General features: G+C 43.2%; 1 protein-coding gene across 4 annotated transcripts in view; it reads right to left on the bottom strand.

The window, feature by feature from the left end:
* CD226 (CD226 molecule) overlaps positions 1-20,413 on the bottom strand; it is a 104,184-nt gene extending 83,771 nt beyond the window's left edge. Inside the window, exon 1 of one of the 4 annotated variants that reach the window (XM_008013813.3) lies at positions 19,948-20,413. The gene's annotated coding sequence lies outside the window, so the exon portion shown is untranslated. The other 3 variants (XM_008013812.3, XM_037987991.2, XM_008013814.3) reach the window with 3 other exon arrangements.
* Between the last annotated feature and the right edge of the window lie 6,472 nt (positions 20,414-26,885).

Raw genomic sequence — 26,885 nt, 5'->3', positions numbered from 1 at the left:
CACAAAGAGTACAGAGTACAGAGAGGTCCCTGCTCCCAGGTTCTTCCAGAGGTCATATCTTACATAATTATAGTTCAATATCAAAACAAGATTCATTTTTCAGGTTCATCATTGCTTACTTCTTTTATAAAATACAAGTTCTGGGGCGGAGCAAGATGGCCAAATAGGAACAGCTCCAGTCTCCAACTCCCAGCGCGAGCGACACAGAAGACCGGTGATTTCTGCATTTTCAACTGAGGTACTGGGTTCAACTCACTGGGGAGTGCCAGACGATCGGTGCTGGTCAGCTGCTGCAGCCCGACCAGCGAGAGCTGAAGCAGGGCGAGGCATTGCCTCACCTGGAAAGCGCAAGGGGGAAGGGAATCCCTTTTCCTAGCCAGGGGAACTGAGACACACAACACCTGGAAAATCGGGTAACTCCCACCCCAAAACTGTGCTTTAAGCAAACAGGCACACCAGGAGATCATATCCCACACCTGGCCGGGAGGGTCCCACACCCACGGAGCCTCCCTCATTGCTAGCACAGCAGTCTGTGATCTACCAGCAAGGCAGCAGCGAGGCTGGGGGAGGGGCGCCCGCCATTGCTGAGGCTTAAGTAGGTAAACAAAGCTGCTGGGAAGCTCGAACTAGGTGGAGCTCACAGCAGCTCAAGGAAACCTGCCTGTCTCTGTAGACTCCACCTCTGGGGACAGGGCACAGTAAATAATAACAAACGCAGCAGCTCTGCAGATGCAAACGACTCTCTCTGACAGCTTTGAAGAGAGCAGTGGATCTCCCAACACGGAGGTTGAGATCTGAGAAGGGACAGACTCCCTGCTCAGGTGGGTCCCTGACCCCTGAGTAGCCTAACTGGGAGACATCCCCCACTAGGGGCAGTCTGACACCCCACACCTCACAGGGTGGAGTACACCCCTGAGAGGAAGCTTCCAAAGCAAGAATCAGACAGGTACACTCGCTGTTCAGAAATATTCTATCTTCTGCAGCCTCTGCTGCTGATACCCAGGCAAACAGGGTCTGGAGTGGACCTCAAGCAATCTCCTACAGCTACAACCTACAGCTGAGGATCCTGACTGTTAGAAGGAAAGCTATCAAACAGGAAGGACTCCTACACCAAAACCCCATCAGTACATCACCATCATCAAAGACCAGAGGCAGATAAAACCACAAAGATGGGGAAAAAGCAGGGCAGAAAAGCTGGGAATTCAAAAAATAAGAGCGCATCTCCCCCGGCAAAGGAGTGCAGCTCATCGCCAGCAACGGATCAAAGCTGGACGGAGAATGACTTCAACGAGATGAGAGAAGAAGGCTTCAGTCCATCAAATTTCTCAGAGCTAAAGGAGGAATTACGTACCCAGCGCAAAGAAACTAAAAATCTTGAAAAAAAAGTGGAAGAATTGATGGCTAGAGTAATTAATGCAGAGAAGCTCACAAATGAAATGAAAGAGACGAAAACCATGGCACGAGAAATACGTGACAAATGCACAAGCTTCAGTAACCGACTCGATCAACTGGAAGAAAGAATGTCAGCGATGGAGGATCAAATGAATGAAATGAAGCGAGAAGAGAAACCAAAAGAAAAAAGAAGAAAAAGAAATGAACAAAGCCTGCAAGAAGTATGGGATTATGTAAAAAGACCAAATCTACGTCTGATTGGGGTGCCTGAAAGTGAGGGGGAAAATGGAACCAAGTTGGAAAACACTCTTCAGGATATCATCCAGGAGAACTTCCCCAACCTAGTAGGGCAGGCCAACATTCAAATCCAGGAAATACAGAGAACGCCACAAAGATACTCCTCGAGAAGAGCAACTCCAAGACACATAATTGCCAGATTCACCAAAGTTGAAATGAAGGAAAAAATCTTAAGGGCAGCCAGAGAGAAAGGTCGGGTTACCCACAAAGGGAAGCCCATCAGACTAACAGCAGATCTCTCGGCAGAAACTCTTCAAGCCAGAAGAGAGTGGGGGCCAATATTCAACATTCTTAAAGAAAAGAATTTTAAACCCAGGATTTTATATCCAGCCAAACTAAGTTTCATAAGTGAAGGAGAAATAAAATCCTTTACAGATAAGCAAATGCTTAGGGATTTTGTCACCACTAGGCCTGCCTTACAAGAGACCCTGAAGGAAGCACTAAATATGGAAAGGAACAACCGGTACCAGCCATTGCAAAAACATGCCAAAATGTAAAGACCATCAAGGCTAGGAAGAAACTGCATCAACTAACGAGCAAAATAACCAGTTAATATCATAATGGCAGGATCAAGTTCACACATAACAATCTTAACCTTAAATGTAAATGGACTAAATGCTCCAATTAAAAGACACAGACTGGCAAACTGGATAAAGAGTCAAGACCCATCAGTCTGCTGTATTCAGGAGACCCATCTCACACGCAGAGACATACATAGGCTCAAAATAAAGGGATGGAGGAAGATTTACCAAGCAAATGGAGAACAAAAAAAAGCGGGGGTTGCAATACTAGTCTCTGATAAAACAGACTTTAAACCATCAAAGATCAAAAGAGACAAAGAAGGCCATTACATAATGGTAAAGGGATCAATTCAACAGGAAGAGCTAACTATCCTAAATATATATGCACCCAATACAGGAGCACCCAGATTCATAAAGCAAGTCCTTAGAGACTTACAAAGAGACTTAGACTCCCATACAATAATAATGGGAGACTTCAACACTCCACTGTCAACATTAGACAGATCAACGAGACAGAAAGTTAACAAGGATATCCAGGAATTGAACTCATCTCTGCAGCAAGCAGACCTAATAGACATCTATAGAACTCTCCACCCCAAATCAACAGAATATACATTCTTCTCAGCACCACATCGTACTTACTCCAAAATTGACCACGTAATTGGAAGTAAAGCACTCCTCAGCAAATGTACAAGAACAGAAATTATAACAAACTGTCTCTCAGACCACAGTGCAATCAAATTAGAACTCAGGACTAAGAAACTCAATCAAAACCGCTCAACTACATGGAAACTGAACAACCTGCTCCTGAATGACTACTGGGTACATAACGAAATGAAGGCAGAAATAAAGATGTTCTTTGAAACCAATGAGAACAAAGATACAACATACCAGAATCTCTGGGACACATTTAAAGCAGTGTGTAGAGGGAAATTTATAGCACTAAATGCCCACAAGAGAAAGCAGGAAAGATCTAAAATTGACACTCTAACAGCGCAATTAAAAGAACTAGAGAAGCAAGAGCAAACACATTCGAAAGCTAGCAGAAGGCAAGAAATAACTAAGATCAGAGCAGAACTGAAGGAGATAGAGACACAAAAAACCCTCCAAAAAATCAATGAATCCAGGAGTTGGTTTTTTGAAAAGATCAACAAAATTGACAGACCACTAGCAAGACTAATAAAGAAGAAAAGAGAGAAGAATCAAATCGACGCAATTAAAAATGATAAAGGGGATATCACCACCGACCCCACAGAAATACAAACTACCATCAGAGAATACTATAAACACCTCTACGCAAATAAACTGGAAAATCTAGAAGAAATGGATAATTTCCTGGACACTTACACTCTTCCAAGACTAAACCAGGAAGAAGTTGAATCCCTGAATAGACCAATAGTAGGCTCTGAAATTGAGGCAATAATTAATAGCCTACCAACCAAAAAAAGTCCAGGACCAGATGGATTCACAGCTGAATTCTACCAGAGGTACAAGGAGGAGCTGGTACCATTCCTTCTGAAACTATTCCAATCAATAGAAAAAGAGGGAATCCTCCCTAACTCATTTTATGAGGCCAACATCATTCTGATACCAAAGACTGGCAGAGACACAACAAAAAAAGAGAATTTTAGACCAATATCCCTGATGAACATCGATGCAAAAATCCTCAATAAAATACTGGCAAACCGGATTCAGCAGCTTATCTTAACATCAAAAAGCTTATCCACCATGATCAAGTGGGCTTCATCCCTGGGATGCAAGGCTGGTTCAACATTCGCAAATCAATAAACATAATCCAGCATATAAACAGAACCAAAGACAAGAACCACATCATTATCTCAATAGATGCAGAAAAGGCTTTTGACAAAATTCAACAGCCCTTCATGCTAAAAACGCTCAATAAATTCGGTATTGATGGAACGTACCTCAAAATCATAAGAGCTATTTATGACAAACCCACAGCCAATATCATACTGAATGGGCAAAAACTGGAAAAATTCCCTTTGAAAACTGGCACAAGACAGGGATGCCCTCTCTCACCACTCCTATTCAACATAGTGTTGGAAGTTCTGGCTAGGGCAATCAGGCAAGAGAAAGAAATCAAGGGGATTCAGTTAGGAAAAGAAGAAGTCAAATTGTCCCTGTTTGCAGACGACATGATTGTATATTTAGAAAACCCCATTGTCTCAGCCCAAAATCTCCTTAAGCTGATAAGCAACTTCAGCAAAGTCTCAGGATACAAAATTAATGTGCAAAAATCACAAGCATTCTTATACACCAGTGACAGTCAAACAGAGAGCCAAATCAGGAATGAACTTCCATTCACAATTGCTTCAAAGAGAATAAAATACCTAGGAATCCAACTTACAAGGGATGTAAAGGACCTCTTCAAGGAGAACTACAAACCACTGCTCAGTGAAATAAAAGAGGACACAAACAAATGGAAGAACATACCATGCTCATGGATAGGAAGAATCAATATCGTGAAAATGGCCATACTGCCCAAGGTAATTTATAGATTCAATGCCATCCCCATCAAGCTACCAATGAGCTTCTTCACAGAATTGGAAAAAACTGCTTTAAAGTTCATATGGAACCAAAAAAGACCCCGCATCTCCAAGACAATCCTAAGTCAAAAGAACAAAGCTGGAGGCATCACGCTACCTGACTTCAAACTATACTACAAGGCTACAGTAACCAAAACAGCATGGTACTGGTACCAAAACAGAGATATAGACCAATGGAACAGAACAGAGTCCTCAGAAATAATACCACACATCTACAGCCATCTGATCTTTGACAAACCTGAGAGAAACAAGAAATGGGGAAAGGATTCCCTATTTAATAAATGGTGCTGGGAAAATTGGCTAGCCATAAGTAGAAAGCTGAAACTGGATCCTTTCCTTACTCCTTATACGAAAATTAATTCAAGATGGATTAGAGACTTAAATGTTAGACCTAATACCATAAAAATCCTAGAGGAAAACCTAGGTAGTACCATTCAGGACATAGGCATGGGCAAAGACTTCATGTCTAAAACACCAAAAGCAACGGCAGCAAAAGCCAAAATTGACAAATGGGATCTCATTAAACTAAAGAGCTTCTGCACAGCAAAAGAAACTACCATCAGAGTGAACAGGCAACCTACAGAATGGGAGAAAATTTTTGTAATCTACTCATCTGACAAAGGGCTAATATCCAGAACCTACAAAGAACTCAAACAAATTTACAAGAAAAAAACAAACAACCCCATCAAAAAGTGGGCAAAGGATATGAACAGACATTTCTCAAAAGAAGACATTCATACAGCCAACAGACACATGAAAAAATGCTCATCATCACTGGCCATCAGAGAAATGCAAATCAGAACCACAATGAGATACCATCTCACACCAGTTAGAATGGCGATCATTCAAAAGTCAGGAAACAACAGGTGCTGGAGAGGATGTGGAGAAATAGGAACACTTTTACACTGTTGGTGGGATTGTAAACTAGTTCAACCATTATGGAAAACAGTATGGCGATTCCTCAAGGATCTAGAACTAGATGTACCATATGACCCAGCCATCCCATTACTAGGTATATACCCAAAGGATTATAAATTATGCTGCTATAAAGACACATGCACACGTATGTTTATTGCAGCACTATTCACAATAGCAAAGACTTGGAATCAACCCAAATGTCCATCAGTGACAGACTGGATTAAGAAAATGTGGCACATATACACCATGGAATACTATGCAGCCATAAAAAAGGATGAGTTTGTGTCCTTTGTAGGGACATGGATGCAGCTGGAAACCATCATTCTTAGCAAACTATCACAAGAACAGAAAACCAAACACCGCATGTTCTCACTCATAGGTGGGAACTGAACACTGAGATCACTTGGACTCGGGAAGGGGAACATCACACACCGGGGCCTATCATGGGGAGGGGGGAGGGGGGAGGGATTGCATTGGGAGTTATACCTGATGTAAATGACGGGTTGATGGGTGCAGCACACCAACATGGCACAAGTATACATATGTAGCAAACCTGCACATTGTGCACATGTACCCTACAACTTGAAGTTTAATAATAATAAATAAATTTTAAAAAATAAATAAATTTAAAAAAAAAAAAAAAAAAACAAGTTCTAATCCTTTTTTTTTTTTTTTTTTTTTTTTGAGACGGAGTCTCGCTGTGTCGCCCAGGTTGGAGTGCAGTGGCGTGAACTTGGCTCACTGCAAGCTCCGCCTCCCGGGTTCATGCCATTCTCCTGCCTCAGCCTCCCGGGTAGCTGGGACTACAGGTGCCCACCACCAGGCCCGGCTAATTTTTTGTATTTTTAGTAGAGACAGGGTTTCACCGTGTTAGCCAGGATGGTCTCGATCTCCTGACCTCGTGATCCACCCGCCTCGGCCTCCCAAAGTGCTGGAATTACAGGCGTGAGCCACCGAGCCCGGCCTAAAGTTCTAATTCTTAAGAACTTGTTAGGAACATAATAGCACGTCGGTATAAAAAGTAAACCCCTATAAAAAGAGGAATTGTATCAATGCATTTGACCCTGGTAAGAGTGTCAAAATAGAAGATGAGTAAAAATTGGGAAAAGTAGGAGCAGAAACCACTGAAGACAATTTTATCTAATGCCAACCCTGAACTTTGTGACTCAGTCTCAAAGTGTATCAGCAAGTGTCGACTACTCAGCATGAGTATCTAATGTGGGAACTTTCTCAGGGAATATAAAATCAACAATGTAACGATAATCAGAATTGTAATGTGTGCATATAATCAAGCATGGTGTTGCTTTGTATTTATATGGCATATTTTCTAAAAGCTTTCACATATGTGATATTATTTGTGCCTCTAGTTGTTTTGTGATGTAGTCAAAAGAGGTATCTGTTATCTCTGTTTTGTAAATAAGTCAATCCAACAATTCCTCCAAATTTTACTGAGTGATGCCGGGTCCCCTGCTTAGTCCCTTGGAAAGACAATCATAAAGAGGACACATCTCTGCTCTCTGGTTATGCATAAGATAGTGGCTCATATCAATTTTAAAGGCAATTTATCATACCAAAATGTGATCATCTCTATACAAAGTCATTTGCTAAGTTTTATGACAGTCAGAGAGAGGACAAATCATTCTAATAGATCGTGGAAAAGGTTTTATAGAAAAAGTGGGAGAAAGACAGAGGCGTGACAATGGGGGTGTTTCAGGAAATGGTGTCACTGCAGTCTTGCGGGTGGGGAAGTGACCGAAAATGAGACTGAGTCTGGATTGAAAGGTGACGTGAGTGACACACATAAAGGAACTGAAACGTGGCGATCAGAAACCGTGGCGTCATGCTGATGTCTGTAACTCCAGCACCCAGCACAATTCCCCAGGCAAAGCAGGCTCTCAGCAACGCCTGTGACGTCAGCACATCCGAGAGGAACGTGGAGCCGCCCGGAAGCGGATGGAGGAAGGGGTGCACACAACTTCGCATTTTGGAAAGATAATCTTGGTCACTGTACAGAACAAACAGGAGTGGCAAGGACATGGAAGACTTCCATCAAGTTGGAAAAATTAATTTCATCTATTATGTCCTAATGACAAGATTTTCTCCTGACAGGCACCAGCAAAAATAAAACTACAAATCCCAGTCCAGATTTGTAATTCTACAAAACCCAGAATTAGAGGTTTACAATTCTCTAAACCAAGTCCAGAGAATTCCTGAGGTCCTCAGGACAGGGTCTCCCTAAATACCGCTCCTGCATTCATATCTCCTGCCTCAGACCTGTGTCCCTTCACACACGAACACACCGATACATGCACACATTGACACACTCAAACGCATGAACCCACGCATGCTTTCTCCCACACATGCATGTACTCACACACACATACACAGTCTCACGCATGCACTCACACATGCTCTACCACAGTCACACACACAGCATGCACGCACATACACATACACTCACACACACATGCTCACACACTGTCTCAATCACATGCATGTACATACTCTCACATCCACGCACACTCACACACATCCATGCACTTACACATTATCACACTCACATATGCACACTGTCTCACACACTCATACACTATCTCACACAATCACATGTGTGTGCACACATACTCTCACACATCCACACACACATGCACTTACACATGCTCACACTCACATGTGCACACACTCACACTTTCTCACACACAATCTCACAAGCACATGCATGTGCACACATACTCTCACATATGCATGCACTCACACACATGCACACACTCACACGCATGCACTTATACATGTCCTCACATGCTCACATATGCACACTGACACACAATCTCAATCACATGCATGTGCACACATACTCTCACACTCATACATGCGTATATTCACACACACACACATGCACATGCATGCCCTTACACATGCTCACACACATTTGCACACTCACACACTGTGTCTCCCTCTCTCTCTCTCACACACACACACACACACACACACTGCACCTGGAGTGATCTCAAAACAGAGTGTACGGCCAAAGTCTAAAATACTACCTGCTCTTTTACAGAAAAAGTTTTTCATACCCCCGGTCTAGTTGGAAAGACAGACATCAGACGAACACACAAATAAACGCACAGTTATGAAGTGCATGTCATGCTATGAAAAGGAAGCAACACACACAGGTGTGGGAGAGAATGGCTGGGGCTACAGCCGAGCAGAGGCTGCGTCAGGTTGGTGGTCAGGAAAGGCTCTCGGGCAGTGAAGTGTGTTCTGGAATCTGCAGAAGCAGGAGGCTGTAGCCACATGCAGGGTGTGGCCAGGTGTGAGGACGAGCAGTCCAGGTGGATAGGAGAGCAGGTGCACAAAGTCAGAGACTCTGTGGAAGTTTTTCAATCATTGTAGCTAGATCCATTGAGAGGAGATGGAAACAGAAAGATGTAGAGATGAGTGGGGTGGGAGTACATTTGCCTCATACACTTCCTGATACAATTCTAAGAGCAATTGGAGATTGTTAAGCACCAGAACAATATGATCAGATTTAAGTGATTAGAAAGATAACTGACCACCACCCGCTTCACTTTCCTCACTCCTGGCAGTATTGTGCCTGAGTTTGAGTATCCACCCCTTTCCACACACCACAGGGATATTATGACAAATCTAAGCTAGTCTATGAAAAACTATGATTTTGTGCGTGCATGTGTGTGTGTCTGTGGAGAGATGGGGACTTGCTATGTTGCCCAGGCTGATCTCAAACTCCTGGTCTCAAGTGACCCTCCCACTTCAGCCTCCTGAGTATCTGGGACTATAGGCGTGAGCCACCACACTCAGCTAATTTTTTAAATTATTTTTTCTGGAGACAGGGTCTTGCTACATTACCCAGGCTTGCTTGGAACTTCTGGACTCAAGTAATCCTGCACTTGTACATGTTGGACTCCTAAAGTGTTGGAAGTACAGGCATGATCCACCATGCCCAGCCTGAAAACTATGATTGATTTGAAGGGTCAGAGAAGCCAACTATGGCCTGAGTTGGCCCATCAGATTGAAGGAAGTTATTCACATTCCATGCCAGAAAAACAGCACGGAATGTGAACAATTTCTCTTCTCTCCATCCCTGTTTCTATTTTTATCTCCTCTCATTATGCATGAACAAGAATGCTGTCCTGGTGACCACAGGCAGCCATATTGAAGGACAAACAGGGTGGTAGAGAGAGACAGAATGAACGTGGGGCTCAGATGGCGTTACTGAGCTACTGACTCCACCACCTCTGAAGTCTGAACATATTATATAGAATTACAAGGGGCCCTGAATAGCCAAAATAGTATTGAAAAAGAAGAAAATGCTGAAAGACTAACATTTCCCAATTTCAAAACTGTAGTACACAGCTACAGTAATCAAAACAGTGTGGCTACTGGCATATACATAGACGCAGACCAAGGAAATTGAAATGATCAAAATAGATGTTAGGCAGAATGCGGAGCAAAGAGAACATTTATACACTGTTCGTGAGAAGGTAAATTAGTACAACGTCTATGGAAAATAGTTTGGCGATTCCTCAAAGAACTAAAAATAGAATTACCATTAGATCCAGCAGTCCCACTACAGGGTATCTACCCAAAGGAAAAGAAATCAATATATCAAAAATATACCTGTCCTTATATGTTTATTGCAGCACTATTCACAATAACCAAGATATGGAATCAACCTAAGTGTCCATCAGTGAAGGATTAGATAAAGAAACTGTGGTATATATACACAATGGAATACTACACAACCATAAAAAGAAGGAAATCATGTCTTTTGCAGCAACATAGATAGATCAGGAAGCCATTATATTAAACAAAACAGCTCAGACACAGAAACTCAAATACCACGTGTTCTCACTCATAAATGGGAGCAAAATAATGTGTACCCATGGACATATAGTATGCAATAATGGACATCAGAGACTTGGAAGAATGGGAGAGTAGGAAGGGGTGAGGGATAGAAATTACTTAATGCGTACAATATATATTATTCACATGATGGTTATATTAAAAGTCCAGACTTCACCACTACATAAAACTGCCCTTGTACAAAACTGCCCTTGTACCCCTTGAATTTATACAAATAAAAATAATAATAAGCCCACACATCTATGAACAATTGATATTCAACAAGGTGCCAATCCCACTGAATGGGGAAAGAACAGCTTCTTCAATAAATGATCCTGGGGCAACTGGATGGCCACCTCCCATGAAACACAAAAACTAACTTAAAATGGGTTGACCTAAATGTAAGACCTTAGACTGTAGAAATCTTAGAATAAAGCACAGGGGTAAATTTTCAAGACCTGGAAGTTGGCAATGGATTCCTAGATATGACACCAAACCTATGGGCAACAAAAGACAAAAAATAAATTGGACTTACCAAAATTAAAAACTTTTGCTCTTCAAAGGACATTTTCAAGAAAGTGAAAAGTCAGCCTATAGAATGCAAGCACCTATTTGCAAATAATCTATCTGATGATGGTCTAATATCCATAACATATAAGGAACTCTCACACTTTAACATAAAAGAAACAACCCAATTTTCAAATGGGCAAAGTACTTGAATAGACATTTTCTCCAAAAGATGCTCAACACTATCAGCCAGGAAGGAAACACAAATACAAACCACAATGAGAACTCACTTTATATCTACTAGGATGGCGATAATCAAAAAGAGAAAAATAAATATGTTAGGGAAAATGTGGAGAAATTGGAACCCTTGTGTACTGCTGCACAAGAGTTGTAAAGAAATGTAAAATAATGCAGCTGCTGTGAAAAACAGTTTAGAGATTCTTCAAAAAGTTCAACAAGATTACTATATGATGCAGCAGTTTTATCTCCTAGGTATATACTCAAAAGAATATACTCAAACCAATACTTGCAGACCAATGTTTATAGCAGCGTTATTCACAAAAGCCAGAAGGTGGTAACAACCCAAACGTCTGTCAATGAGCGAATGAATGAACAAATTGTGATCAAATCCACACAATGGAATATTACTCAGCCATAAAAAGGAATGAAGGGCGGATGCATGCCACAACATGAATAAGCCTTGGCAACACTACGCTAAGTCAAACAATGCAGAAACAAAAGGCCACATTTTGTAAGAATCCATTTATATGAAATATCCAGATAGTTAAATCATGGAGATGGAAAGCAGATTGGTGACTGCCAGGGACTGTTGGAAGGAGGGAATAGGGAGGGACTGTTTAAGGTATGGGGTTTTCTTTGAAAATGATGAAAATGTTTTGGAATCTGATAAAAGTGGTAGTTGCAGAACACTGTAGATGTACTAAACGCCACCGAACTGTACACTTTAAAATGTTTAATCTTGGCCGGGTGCGGTGGCTCACACCTGTAATCCCAGTACTTTGGGAGGCCAAGGCAGGTGAATCACTTTAGGTCAGGAGTTCAAGATCAGCCTGGCCAACATGGTGAAACCACATCTCTACTAAAAGTACAAAAATTAGCTGTGCATGGTGGTGCACAACTGTAATCCCAGCTACTTGGGAGGCTGAGACAGGAGAATCGCTTGAACCCTGGAGGCATAGGTTGCAGTGAGCCAAGACCGTGCCACTGCACTCCAGCCTGGTCAACAGAGCAAGACTCCGTTTCAGAAAAAAAAAAAAAAGAAGTTTAATCTTATGTTGAATAAATCTTAGGAGAACAATGTCATATGAATTTCACCTCAATTTTTAAAAATTATTGCTAGTGAATAGCAAGAGTTCACATTCACCCCAGGTCTTACCAATGAATGATGCCACTCCATCTTGCTGTTGGCCACGTATTTATCTATTTCAGTTTATCCCCCAACCACCCCGGTCCAAAGATGCCAAGTACATTCTAAGAACACAGTACATTATCATAGTACAGTCTAAGCATAGAGTCCATGGACACACTCTGTGTCACAACTTTGTGATAACAGCTGGAAATAAATAATGCAAAGGATCATGATAGTCGAGGTTGCCAGATAAATGATATATTTTTAAAAATCATTACGTGTTAATTAAACAAATGCCAAAACATATATATATTTTCTGAGGGAGGGGTCAGGGCTGGGTAAAGTGGGGTAGAGGGGCAGGTAGAGAAGTAGAAGGGCCGAGGGCCAAGCCAGGCATCTGCAACACTGTACTGCCTCGAATCCTAAGAGAAATGAGATGAAACACAGCATCATCCACTCTCGGTGGCTTCTACGATCAGGCCCAAAGCGAACTTCCTCACTCAGGATGAAGAAATGAGGTGCGTGGGAGGAGGATTGGAAAAGGGTGCCAACTGGTAATAACTTGTAGGAGCTCCTTATTCCCAAGGCATCCAGAGCCAACCAGTCAAGAGATGAAGAAAACTTAAGTGTATTTGCACCCTGGAATCGAGGGCCCTAGAGGTCACGGATTCGAATGAAAGGGGCTGAAAGACTTGCAGCTGAAGACAAAGTTCAGCTGTTACAACTTTGCTAGAGATGAGCCCTATTTATCAACATCTAACCAAAGACAAATAGAGACGGCGCTTGAGCTATTTTTGTTGCGTCGGCAGCCATTTTTTGCATGATTTATGAAGGGATTTTGGCTTGAGGTTTTTTTTCTAATAGAGCTGTCTGTATAAAAGAGCTTTGTCCTCAGGGAAGTCATTAATCAAAATATTACTGGATTTCTCTACTATTAAAAATGTCTCAGCTAACCACAAGAGCATGAATTCATCTCGCAAGCTTGCCTCTGAATGCAGACTCCTAGGTGGCCTGGCAGGGTGGGGACAGGCAACACTCCAGCCACACTGTTCTTCTTCCCGTAGGCTGTCCACGCAGGCTGAACCTTCCCTGTCACCTCAGTTTCATTGTTTCTGCTACTTACAATATGTCCTGCTTCCCCAGATGTCTCTACGGTTTCTGGGCATTGGGTGGAGTCTCCTGGTGTCTACTCAATGACCCCACCTTCCCCAGTGTATGCAAAAACACCTGATGTGTGTGATGGAGAATCTGCTCTGGTATCTTTCGACACTTGCTTGGAAAACAATTCACATGCTGGAAAGCAGAGGACTGCTAACAGAAAATCTAGCTAAACTCAGAACAAGTGACTGGGGCTGGGAAGATAACAGTGTGAGGTCCTTTGCTCCCTCCGCTCTTTCTCAGATGTGAGGGTTTGTCAGCCCGCCTTCTGCTGGGATGCCCCAGCTGTTAAGAGGCTCTTGCTTCCAGTAAGATTTCCATAGGAACACAATAGCCTGGGTTTCTGCTCCCTTCCTCAAATCATCTCATTAAGAGAATCTTTCCAATGTGGGCCGCATGGTCTCCTCTAGACCATGATACCCTTAGAACCTTAGCAAGTCATACACGTGTCCCCAGGAGTGAGGCTACTGCTGAGTGGCCAGTAGAACCCCACTTCCAGTCAACAACAACTCCCGCTGGGGTTCAGCAGGGATCCTCCAGGACAGGGCTCTGAAACTATGGCCTGAGGGCTGCCTGCAGCCCACTGTCTGATTTCCATAAACAGTTTGGTTGGCGACAGCCATGCTCATTTGGTTACATACCATCTACCACTGTTTTTGTGCTAGGATGCTGGAACCAAGAGGTGCTAGCTCACAACTGACAGACACCACGTGGCCGACAAAGCTGTAAATATTAACTATCTGGCCCTTTACAAAAAAAGCTTCCCAACCCTTGAGTAGGATAATAAATCTTTGGATCATGGACATTTATTATTTAAGTTCATCCTTTTTCAGTCTTGCTGGAGAGAAGGAAGATTTAGCTTGACAGACCAGATGCTGGTAAAATTAGCTCAGTTTTCTTATTCTCGAGAACTTTACTATCAGATCTATTATAAACACAATTCTAGAGACAGACTGACAAAAAGCACTTAAATGGCACCCTTTTACTACAAACTGCACCCCTCATTAAACTAACAGTTTGCAGAACACCGAGCACTTAACTTACTCCAGCTTTTTCTCGCAGCTCTCTTTTCCTGCTGCATCAACTTGCCGCGGTTTCACTGGCAGCCCCCAGCCTTTCGCACACAATTGATTTAAAAAGTTGAGCTCAGACACATCCAATCTTTTTTCTGAGAAGGTTACTAACCTTGAGATGTGAGTGCTGCTCGCTCTAACGCTTCTTCCCATCTGTGTCTTGGTTAAGGGCTTTTATCGTATCCTGTTTATCATCCTGTTTATCGCGGCCTCTTAGCCTCAACCCCCTCTTGGTCACTGCAAGCTCCTGGTTGCTCCCTCCCTTAATTAGCACTGCAGGAGCTGCAGGGATCTTTCAGCCCACTCGGGAGCTGACTCTGCCTGTGCCCCTGAGCTCTTCTCTCTACCAGCACTTCTTCAGATAGCAACTGAAGTGAAGCGCTAATATTTCATGAAGCGGGGTTTTTTGAAGTCAGGTTTACCTGTTTCTGGAAGCAACTTTACTACTGCAGCTACCCAGACTCATTTCAAACTCAGATAAAGTTCTGTCCCTCTTTTCCCCAAAGAATCTACAATTTGAAAGGACGCACTTCTCCTTTGTTCTAACTCTAAACAGAAACTACACTCCCCGCCGAAATCAGAGTTTGTTTCTTTGCCTTTTCTTCCCCGTTTTCTTTTTCTGCCAATCAAAGCACGTTAGATTCAGCTGTCTCTTTAAGTCAAGAAGCTTTCTTATCTCTGCCCATATCTAAGTATGTTTCCGTCTTACTTTCTAGATACTGTCTTTTTTTTTTCTTTGCCTCCCATTCTCCGACAGAAAAAGTACACAAGTCGGTGTTGCCTGAGAACGAATCCTGCACGTTTAGCAGCTTTTGTCTCTTAGAAACACTATTTTTTTTAGCGGCACCAGGCCATGGCAAAGTTAGTTTTATTGATTCCTTTGATTTATTAGGTTATGGAGGTTCCCCCCTGGTTAAACCACCATGAAGGATTGTGGCTGAGGCGTTAGTGTGTAAAATTCACAGAAAGACTAGGAAGGAAGGACCACATTTGACAGGTGAGAAGGCACTCATGGGGCTGCCCTACCCTGCACATTTAATTACGCCTCACAGGTGCAGGACTGGTCTCTTCTGCTGGACCACTGCATGTCCGAAAGCAAGGGAGAAGAAAGTGCAATACTGCCTCTCATGACATAAGTGTTTACTGAGCCTTATCGTGGGCCAGAGGTAGCCAGAGGTAGCCTTCTGAAACACCTGCCTGACTCTCGTCACTCCCTTCAGTGCCTCACTGTCCTCAAGAGAATATCCAAATGTCTTACCGACTTGCAAGGCCTGTGTCATTGATCGCTGCCATTTTCCCGGTGTTATGTCTTACAATTCTTCTGCTCACTCCTAGTCTTTACTGCTCATCCACCTTACATTGTGTAATTTGAGGACAAAGTCTGATGGGGCAGGGTGTTCTCACATGGAGTTTCCTCACCTTCTCTTATCCCTCTCCCATCCAGCAGGTCTCAGCTCAAATGTATCTTATAAGATACTCTCCCTGGGGCCTGCATCTGTGCAGTGAGTTTCCCGAGAACCCCAAATACGTCCTCTCTGAAACACTTACCACATCCTATTGTGATGCCTATTGACCCTCTGCATTTTTTACTAGAGCCTTATAGGCACTTCCAGGCCCAGGTAAAATCTCATCCCTGCTCTATCAGATCCTTGCACAGGGCCCTTGCCCACACCAGGTGCTCAATCAGCACTTGTAGAATGAGGACGAAGCCATGCAATCACTTCCATCTGTACGGTTTCCATAGTGTGGTCACAATCCCAATTCCATCTTGTTTCCAATCTGCCAGCGTTGGGGCTGGTTTTTTTTTTTTGCCTCAACTTTCGATTTTCTCAAGGAAAAAGACAAAAACAGCCTTGACCCAAAACACCCACTGATTTTTGCAGGACAGACCCAAAGACAAGTTTTCTTTTGAGTCAAAACTCTTCTTCAAAATTATTCAATGGGCCCTGAAGTGAACCTCACACATTGTGTGAAACAGTCACCGTCTACCCACATGGTTCACAATAGGATGAATGCAAATCCTATCTATCCAGACTGCTTATACCTAAAGGAAACTGGCTTGAAAGTATCTTTTAATCTTTTGCTTACTCCCTGACTCACAAAATCCAGATCGCTAGAGGCTGGGGGTTTTCCCAAATTACTTTTTCATGGTCACTCCCTAATTCAGTGTTCACAGGCAAATACACACACACACACACATACACACACACACACACATCCTTCTCCTTCTTATCACCCACATCCCATAAATAAGCTACTGCTGGCCGGGCGCGGTGGCTCACGCCTGTAATCCCAGCACTTTGGGAGGCGGAGGCGGGCGGATCACAAGGTCAGGAGATCGAGACCATGGTGAAACCCTGTCTCTACTAAAAATAGAAAAAATTAGCCGGGCGCAGTGGTGGGCGCCTGTAGTCCCAGCTACTCGGGAGGCTGAGGCAGGAGAATGGCGTGAACCCGGGAGGCGGAGCTTGCAGTGAGCCGAGATTGCGCCACTGCACTCCAGCCTGGGAGACGAAGCCAGACTCCGTCTCAAAAAAAAAAAAAAAAAAAAAAAAAAAAGCTACTGCTATTTTGCTTTTTTTAATTTTTTATTATTTAGCTATTGCTATTTTTAAGGCAGGCACAATGGAGATATATTTTGTTGTTTTTCTGTAGAGGTCTATCCTCTCTGGTTTATTTAGCTTCTTCTTGGAGGCTCTCGAAATCTTGTAATAAATACAAAGAACCCAAGACTTACCTTTGAATCATTTCCAGAGAAACACAGCCATCCCAAGATCTTGGCCCCAAGGACGCAACATTGTCCCCCCAACATGGAACTACAAAATTTTACTCAGCAAATAGGGGAAACGTTGAAACATCACATGATCGATAATAAATTACAAAACAAACAATAAAAATAACCTGAGACAAATGAAATTGCCCTATCCCTCCAGAGAACAGATGTCCTAAATGTTCTAACCAGCAGAACAAATGGGCGTAAAGAGGGAAAGTAGTGAGATAGATTGAAGATTACCACTCAGAGATGAACAGAGCCCTTTCTCCAACATTTGTTCATGACCCTTACAAAAGGCTTTTTGAACAATTTAAAGCAAAAGTATTCTTTAACCTTACCAGTTGTTGACAGAAGCAGGAAACAACAGAAGCCATCACATCCCTAGTTGCAGCATCACATCAGCACCCTCCTTCCTCTTTTTTTCTAAGGTCACCAAGGCACTAACTCACTGTTCTAACAAAGGGTAAGGAAAGAAGGAATCAAGCATTTACCCTGCCTTTCCTGTACAATTTATAATTCAAGGTGACCCGAGTTTCTCTTTATAGAAAAATTCAGCTACTAAGTGGAAAAAACAATCATAGTTATTTTTCGTCACCATTTTGCAACCCCTATTAAAATAACAGATGGAGACAATTGTTAATAGATGCTAAAACCATGAGGTGGAAGGTTAATGGGGAACCTTATAATGAAAGATGCTGCTGATTGACAATACCTGAGCCCTCGGATCAACCATAATCTCGCTAAATAGGGCACAGCCAGGCATGAGGGGGCTCCGGACAAGATGCAGCAGGAAGAAAGCAGCGCCACCTAGGAAGTCCTCTTCCCTGAGTAGCTGAGCCTGAATGCAGCCAAGCCTCTAGAAGTAACCAGCAGTGCATAGAAAACACAGGCAATAGCTGGGCGCGGTGGTTCACACCTGTAATCCCAGCACTTTGGGAGACCGAGGCAGGCGGATCACTCTGGAGTTTGAGACCAGCCTAGCCAATATGGTGAAACCCCATCTCAACTAAAAATACAAAAATTAGCCGGTTGTGGTGGTGCACGTCTGTAATCCCAGCTACTGGGAGGCTGAGGCACAAGAATCACTTGAACCTGGGAGGCAGTGGTTGTAGTGAGCCAGGATCGCGCCACTGCACTCCAGTCTGGGTGACAGAGTGAGACTCCATCTAAAAAAAGAAGAAAAGAAAAAGAAAAAAAGAAAATACAGGCAATAAAAGACTGAGTTAAAAGACACTAAGAGCCCACAAGGAAGCAACAAACTGAACATAGAAAGCAGAAGCTCCTGCAGAACAAACATCTCAGGTTCCTCCAGCAACAAAAGGCAATTATGATGAGCACAACCAGTAAATGCCAAAAAGATACCTGACAATTTTTTTTTTTTTTTGAGACGGAGTCTTGCTCTATTGCCCAGGCTGGAGTACTGTGACACGATCTTGGCTCACTGCAACCTCCACTACCTGGGTTCAAGTGATTCTCCTGCCTTAGCCTCCCAAGTAGCTGGGGTTACAGGCATGCACCAACACGCATGGCTAATTTTTGTAATTTTAGTAGAACAGGGTTTCGCCTTGTTGGCCAGGCTGGTCTTGAATTCCTGACCTCTGGTGATCCTCCTGCCTCAGCCTCCCAAAGTGCTCGAATTACAGGCATGAGCCACTGTGCCTGGCCAGATACTTGATAAGTTTAAATACCCTTTCCTGGGAAAGACTCATACAATTTTGTAATTTCATCAGCATGATAAAGAAAATTTATGAGAAACTAACAGCAACCTTGATAGTGAGACACTAGAGAAATCTCAATTCAATTTTGAAATAAGACAAGAATGGCCACAATCACTGTCCATATTTAACATATTCCGGAGGTTTAAACTAAATGTAATAGATTTTAAAAAGGAATAGGAGCTGTGAACCTTGAACATTTTTTAAAATGTATGATTTGTAGGTGATCCACCTAGAGAACACAGTCAAATAAAACAGAAAAGAATTTAATAAGCTGCCTAGCAAAATAATTTTATAAGACTCAGTTGCTTTATTGTATATCATATCCAAAAGAACAGCAAAATTTACACATGCGTATGTATATGCAAGTATAAATGTGTGCCCATGTGAATAGATTTGAATGTATCTCAAGAATTTACAGGATTTAAACAAAGAAATTTGCTAATTTATCAAAGGAAATAAAAGAAGTCTTGAATAAATGGAGGCATGTCCTATGCTCCTCTATGGCAAGACACAATGTTGAGAATGCATCCAAAATATTTTTTTTAGTTACCTGGAATTTTATACTCTTTTCCATTATTAAGCAGGTCAGGCTATGAACGGCTATTCATGAGGCACTTATTGACAGCACTCTGTAAAAAGGTCTTCACTTAGTATATTGCAGAAATGTTATATGTTTGCACAATCAATCATTGAAGACCTTTTGCAACACACACATCCCCATAAAAGTAAGCAATGGATGAACTGCTGTGAAAAGTGCTCCTGGGAGCAGAAATCCACACCCTGGTTCTTACCTGGTTTTAGCATTGCCAAGGGCCCAGCAAACTTCCCCTACGACTCCCTTGGCCACAGTTCTTTTCTTCCTCCACTGTTTTTAGTCCCCCTCTCTTGAGGGTCTCAAGGTTTCAAGGAAATAAGTACTTACACACACATCTTAAGCACTCCAGACCTCAAGTATCAGGCCCGGGTAAGTGCTAAGTTTTTCTTTGGGAACTTTTCTAAATGACACCAGGAAGCAGCAGCCAGCACAGCTATGTGGACAAACAGGAACTTGCCGATACCCACTATCTCTTTCCCCCAGTTCCAGTCCCCTGACAAAGCTCATGCCTTTCTCCTCTGCATTCCACATCTCCTTCTGCTGCAACTATTTGATAACATTGCACACTGCATTATGGCTACTTAGTAAAGTGGGCGAGAGTTGCCATCCTGTAAGTAAAACAGTGTGAGCTTTGCAGAGAGACCTGGGTTCAAATCCTGTTCCATGCCTGGCTAGCTGTGGGACCTCCAGTCCTCAGCACACTGATGGCAGCGCAGAACCCGGCCAGGCCACGGCCGGTCACCCAGGAAGGCAGCCCCCACCTCATGTTACTTGTGGCCCAGTGGGCTCCACTCTTGTCGGGGTCCACTGAGGGTGTTTTAACCCTCTCCGTGTTAAAAAGGTTGCTTTGCCTCCTGAACTCTCAATACTGCTGTGTCTCAGATTATTTAAAGAAAATTTCATTTTCCAAAATGGCAGAAACCCCATATTGCTTAAATTAAGATGTATTCTTTCGAGAATTTTTTACTGAGAACATTTTCATCTGCAATTGGACAATGTAGCTTATATCTGAACTGCTTAGTTAGCATCTACGGAACAGGCACTGTCCCCAAACCCCACCACCTTAGCGAGGTGCCTGAATGAGGGAGGGTCTCCAGTCTCAGCCACACCTTGGGCCGCCCCTCCCTGGAATCTGAATCTGGTACGATGTTATCTAACCTGGTTAAGATCACATCTCTCAGCCTCCCTGAATCCAGTCCAATATACACCTTGTTGAATTTATTAACAACCCTGCATTTCACGCTCCAAAGTGTCTTGATTTGGGTGACAAACTCTATGGTCACCCTAAGAGCCAGGAAGGGGGCTGTGGGTTTGAAGGAAACCCCTCGGTTCCAGGAAAACCAGGACAGTGGGTCATCCTTGATACAGCAGGGACCAGGACCCCCTGGGTCCAGCCCACCTTCCCTCATGGCCAGCTCGCTTGAGGGGCTGGGGTATGTCTTCTAGCCAGGTCTCAGTTAGGATTGCCCTCAGCCATCAGACAGCATCTAACAATTCTGGCTTTCAAAGGGGGCAGGGCCAGAGTCTCACCCTCCTCTTCCTAGGACATGTGGCCTATTTGAAAAGTTGCTTCCTCATGCCCGAAGACTACATGGCTTCAGGAAGGGCAGGCTGCATCAGCCGGAAAAGGTCCTTCCATAGCCCTACCCCAGGCAAGGGTGTTTATTCACCCTTAAGCACCCACACCTGCTTGAAGTGGTCAACGGTGGTTCCAAAAACCAAACAGTGTCCTGAGGGAACCAGCTCTTTCATCCACTGGAGAGAGAAGACAGCTCATCTTATAAAATAAACAGATGCACCAATATACAAATAAATACTTTAAATTCTTTCTCACCTGCTGGCACACTCTACATAAAGTTGTGCCCTTTGTCTTATGTTTGTGTTTTGCGTTCGTCTCTGGACCCTCCAGCTTGAATATGTGTTCCTTGGTGTGAAGACTGCCTTGCTCACTGCTGTAGCAAACCGACCAAGTGTCTGTGTTTGCCTGGTACCAGGTAGTTTCTCAAGACTTTGACGTGCTGACTCCAGGACAGCCCCAGGCAAACCCAGACAGCTCATCACCCTCGCTCTATCCCCGGTGCCAAGAGCAGTGCCCAGTATAGAGTAAGAGTTCACGAAACAATTGCTGCCTGGCTATGATCTTGACTGTTATTTTGCAGTTTTGTTCTTAGAATTTGAAGAGTGGGAAGGAAGTGCCAAAATGCCCATTAGGATCTTAATAAATAAAGTGCTAGCTCAAAGGGAGAGCTTCAAGCTTTCTCCCGCTGGGCCCTCACTCCATCCCAGAAGGAGATAGGATGCCATGGTTGACCAGATGCACCAGCCTGCCTCCTGCCGAGCAGCACCATCCTCTCTGTCTATGATTCTGCATCACTTCGCTTGGGCTCCCTGAAACCAGTCCAATATTCACCTTGTTGTATTTATTACCAAGCTTGCATTTCATTTTCGAAAGTGTCTTGATTTGGATGACAAATTCCATGGCCACCCTAAGAGCCCCGTATCTAGGGGCTGGAAGACCGGATGCTGCACCTGCCAGAATCCCTGGCAGCCAGATTCCAGATGAGATTCTGTCAACCAAAGGCACTTGCATGAGGTCTGGAAATCAGAAGAGAAGTAGGATTTCATTCCTGTCAAACTGACAGTCACAATGGTCACAATTCCACTTGTGGAAATGTGTGCTTGTCGTTCTTCTTTAGCTGTGGTGAGGAGATGTGAGGGCTTTGTACAGAGGAGACTTGAAGCGGCCTCCTTTCTGGGATCTTCCCGGAAACTCCCTACACCCTGCACCCGAGCTGGAGACAGCTGTAGATGGGCCAGTGGATTCTTCCAGTGCTGGAACTTCTGACTTGTTGAAACCTCCAAGTCAGTCTGAACTCAGGAGGCTCCTTCAAGCCTGTGCATGCAGGACTTCAGATTCGCAACTCCCTCACCCTCTGTTTTAAATGCTATTCTGCATAAATGTCTAGATTTTTTTTCCCTCTTCCTGACTAGACTTTAACTGCTACCTCGGGTCTAATGCATTGCTAGTGAGGGAAATGTCAGCCAGCCTTGTTGAAAGGGAAACCGAGGTGAATGTGGCCACTGCCTGGGGTTCCTGCCCACAGCTCCTCTGCCCACTGCAGGCACACAGTACAGCATATCCTCTTTCCCTGCCCCTCCAGGACAGTGCCACGGCTCTGACAGAGCATCCTCAGGGAAAGGTCCAGAGGCAGAAAAGCACAACCCGTTCCTTCCTGTGAGGCTCCTTCACCAGCAAGGAAAACCTTTCACTGCAGACGCTTTCATGCCTCCTTGACCAGAACTGAGCTGATTTATATCTATTTTACCTATCACAAAATCACAAACTACCCCAAAGTTTAGTAGCCTCCTAGTGGTCCCCAACCTTTTTGGCACCAGGGACCGATTTCGTGGAAGACAATTTTTCCAGGGACCAGGGACAGGGGATGGTTTTGGGATGATTCAAACATGTTACCTTTATTGTGCACTTTATTTCTATTATTATTACATTGTAATATATAATGAAATAGTTATACAACTCACCATCATGTAGAATCAGTGGGAGCCCTGAGCTTGTTTTCCTGCAACTAGATAATCCCATCTGTGGGTGATGGGAGACAGTGACCGATCATCAGGCATTAGATTCTCATAAGGAGCCTGCAGCCTAGATCCCTCACATGCACAGTTCACAATAGGGTTCGTGCTCCTATGAGAATCTAATGCTGCTGCTGATCTGACAGGAGGCTGAGCTCAGGTTGTAATGTGAGCAACAGCGAGCAGCTGTAAATACAGATGCGGCTTCACTTGCTCCCCCGCTGCTCACATCCTGCTATGCGGCCTGGTTCCTAACAGGGCACAGACTGGTATCAGCCAACTGCGTGGGGGCTGGGGACAGCTGGCTTAAACAAAAGCAGTTCATAATTCTGCAGGGCAGCTATCTGGGCAGTTCTGTGCTGCTCTTATCTCTTTCTCTATCTCTGTCTTATCTAGCATTTCCTGGGTTTCTCTTTCTCTCTCTCTCTCTCTCTCTCTCTGGCATAATTTAGGTATTAAGAGCTGCTGTATTACCATAAATTTAGTAGTTTAAATTAAAAAAAAGTTAGGTCAGGAGTCCAGTGTGGGTCTCACAGAGCTCAAATGGAAGTAGCAGCAGGGCTCTGTGCCCTCCTGAAGGCTCCAGGCGAGAGGGAACCTGCTCCGTGCCTCTGCCAGCTTCTGGAAGCAGCTGCTTTCCTTGGCTCCTGGCCCCACTCCATCTCTAAGTCCGCAGCATGGCACTGGCCTGAACCTTCTTCCCTCTTCAGATCTCCTGCTCACTCCACTCTGCCTCTCTCATCCACTTTAAAGACTCTGGGATTACACTAGGCAAACTTGAATAATCCAGGCTAAACTAATCTCTCCACCTCAAGGTCCTTAACCTTAGTCACATGTGCAACTTTCTTTTTGTCATGAAAAGTCATATATTTACAGGTTGCAGGGATTAGGATATGGATGTTCTTGGGAGGGTCATTATTCTGCCTACCACACCAGCCAGATACAAATTAATTTCCTTTCTTCTTCCCAAAAGCATTGACTCAGGCTTATTCAAAGCCCTAGTGCTTGGCACAGAAATAAGCGGAATTATCTGGGAAAATCCACTTATTCAAGGTGTTTACTGCTCTGGTTTGAGGACTGCTGGAAAGACACTTTGAAGGAGAAATCATGAAAAATAAAGCTAGAAGAAAAAATATTCAACTAAAGTTAAACAATATACACACATTTAATATGTTATCAACTAAAGATACCAATTCATTAAAATATTTTTTGTTCAAATGCCTTTAGACTTTTTCCTTTCTAATAATGGTATTCTGGGCTTCCATGGGTTTCCAAATGTTAGGATCCACAGGCACCATACAAGAAAAGGAGAAATAAGATGAAAACAAAGTTGGGTTAAAGTCCATGATTACGTATGCAGAGTGAGTTATATTTTATACCTTTGACTTATTTTAAGTCATTTTACCAAGATCCCATTTACTTAAATTTTCTCTGCTATTGCGATCACATTTCCTCTTCTCCCGTTCTTTAATTTATGCATATTGATTTCTCTAGGGACCTTTTCAATTCTTCCTTCTTGTATTGTTTCTCTTCTTCATTCTGAGCACCAGCATGCCCTTCTCTTGCTTAATTTCCTCTCAGAGGAGCCATTCCTCCACTTCAGTGCCCTCAATAAAAAGCTGCGATGTCCTCAAAGTTCAAAGTTGCATCACGGGCATAATTTTCCTTGTAGTCCAACTGTGTAATCAGATTGTTCCTTCACCAACATTGATCAGGTTTCAGATGTGCGCATAAATGAGCTGAAACTCTTAATTTTCCTGCATTTATTAAAACCAGAAACTGAAATATCTACCATTTTTAACTAGAAAACTAAAATCTTGTCTTACACATTGATATCCAGGACACACATCATTCATGGAAGCCACTCCCCCAGCACAGAGGCTCCACCTTGATGCCATCTTTGGCTTGTCCTTTTTACGCTTCATCTTCAACCACCAAGTCCTGAAGAGTCTCCATGAAAATATTTGTAAGAGTGACCTCTGCCTCTCCACCTCCATTCTCACCACTCCCAGCTCTCAAAGAATCCATTATGGAGCCAGAGATTCACCTTCTCCTAACTCATCCTACAACAGCTTTCCCTCAGGTCCACATTCTGAAAGAATGCTTTCAGAGTAACAGTACTGACAGACAGATGCCCCACAAACCGTCTCACTTAATGCTCTGATGATTCACATGCCAGGTTGTGACTATTGGATGGTTGCTATGTGTCTGACACTCTCTAATGCTTTATACGTTTCATTCATTTAACTGTTTTTAAAATATTAGAGAGCAGGAATTGCTACTATTTTCATGCTACATTTGAGGAAACTGAGGCACCGAGTGGTTAAGTAATTTTCCCAATGTCCTCCCTCACCCTCTAGGTAGCAAAGGGAGGATTTCAACCCAGGTATCTGACTAGACCCACACTTTTAATCTCAACACCCCACAGCCCACCCATGGGAGTTATTTTCCCCCTACTCAACACATAATAAAATGAGCATCACAGCAGTCAGGAAGCCAGCTACAGTTCTGTGGGTAAGTGATTCCTTTTAAGATACCCCTTGAGTCAGAAATGTAAATTAACCAACTGACTCCCTAAGGTAATGATTCCCAAAGTGCACCCTCCAATTGCCACTGAAATCTCGGAAAATGTTCATTATGTGGATAAACAGGATTAGGAAATTCTACACACTTTATTCCCATTTTGTAGACACAGAAATCACTCAACACAGCACATTAAAAGCTCTGGTAAGTTCAACAGCAAAGAAGTTTATCAAGTTTCGTTTAACCCACTGTTTCTCAAACTACACTGGTCTACAAATAATGTCATTTTATTCAATGACATTTCACTGTAATGTTGATGAGAAAAAAAAATTGATGCCTGGCTGAGGCCACTGTCCTTGTGGAGTTTGCATGTTCTTTCCATGTCTGCATGGGTTTCACGTATTCCAGCTTCCCCCCACATCCCATAGCTGTGCAGGTTAGGTTCCTTGGCATGTCTAAATGGTCCCAGTCTGGGTGAGTGTCGGTGTGTGTGAGTGCACACTGTGACGGAACGGCGTCCTGTCCACAGCTGGTTCCTGCCTTGCACCCTGAGCTGCTGGGATGGAATCTGACCTCCTAAAACCCCGAACTTAAATAATTGGGTAAATAATTATCTTGCTTGTCTTTATTCATCTTTCTTCAAAGTATGTATAGCTCACATTTATTTCAATGTTTAATATTATAAGGGTTTGGGGTCTTTATTCAGAAGTTTGGTGATGTTTTTGTGACCGGAAATATGCCATCAAAACTTAACTTTTATTTATATCAATTAGCCTATGGTAAAATTAGTTTTGTTACATGTTGTTCTACTTAAAGCCACAGTTTCCAAGAACCTATCGATGATGCTAAGTGAGAACTTACTGAACAATCGCACATTGCTGAACAGTAGGAATCCATTCTGAGAAATCTGTCATTAGGCAACCTCCTTATCGTGTGAAGATCCTAGAGCGCACTTACACAAAACTAGAAGGTGGAGCCTACCACACACCTAAGCTATATGTTACAGCCTGTTGCTTCTAG

Source organism: Chlorocebus sabaeus, chromosome 18 (assembly GCF_047675955.1).
Source record: "Chlorocebus sabaeus isolate Y175 chromosome 18, mChlSab1.0.hap1, whole genome shotgun sequence".
Classification (NCBI taxonomy): Eukaryota; Metazoa; Chordata; class Mammalia; order Primates; family Cercopithecidae; genus Chlorocebus; species Chlorocebus sabaeus.
This window is presented reverse-complemented; position numbering and strand designations above follow the sequence as displayed.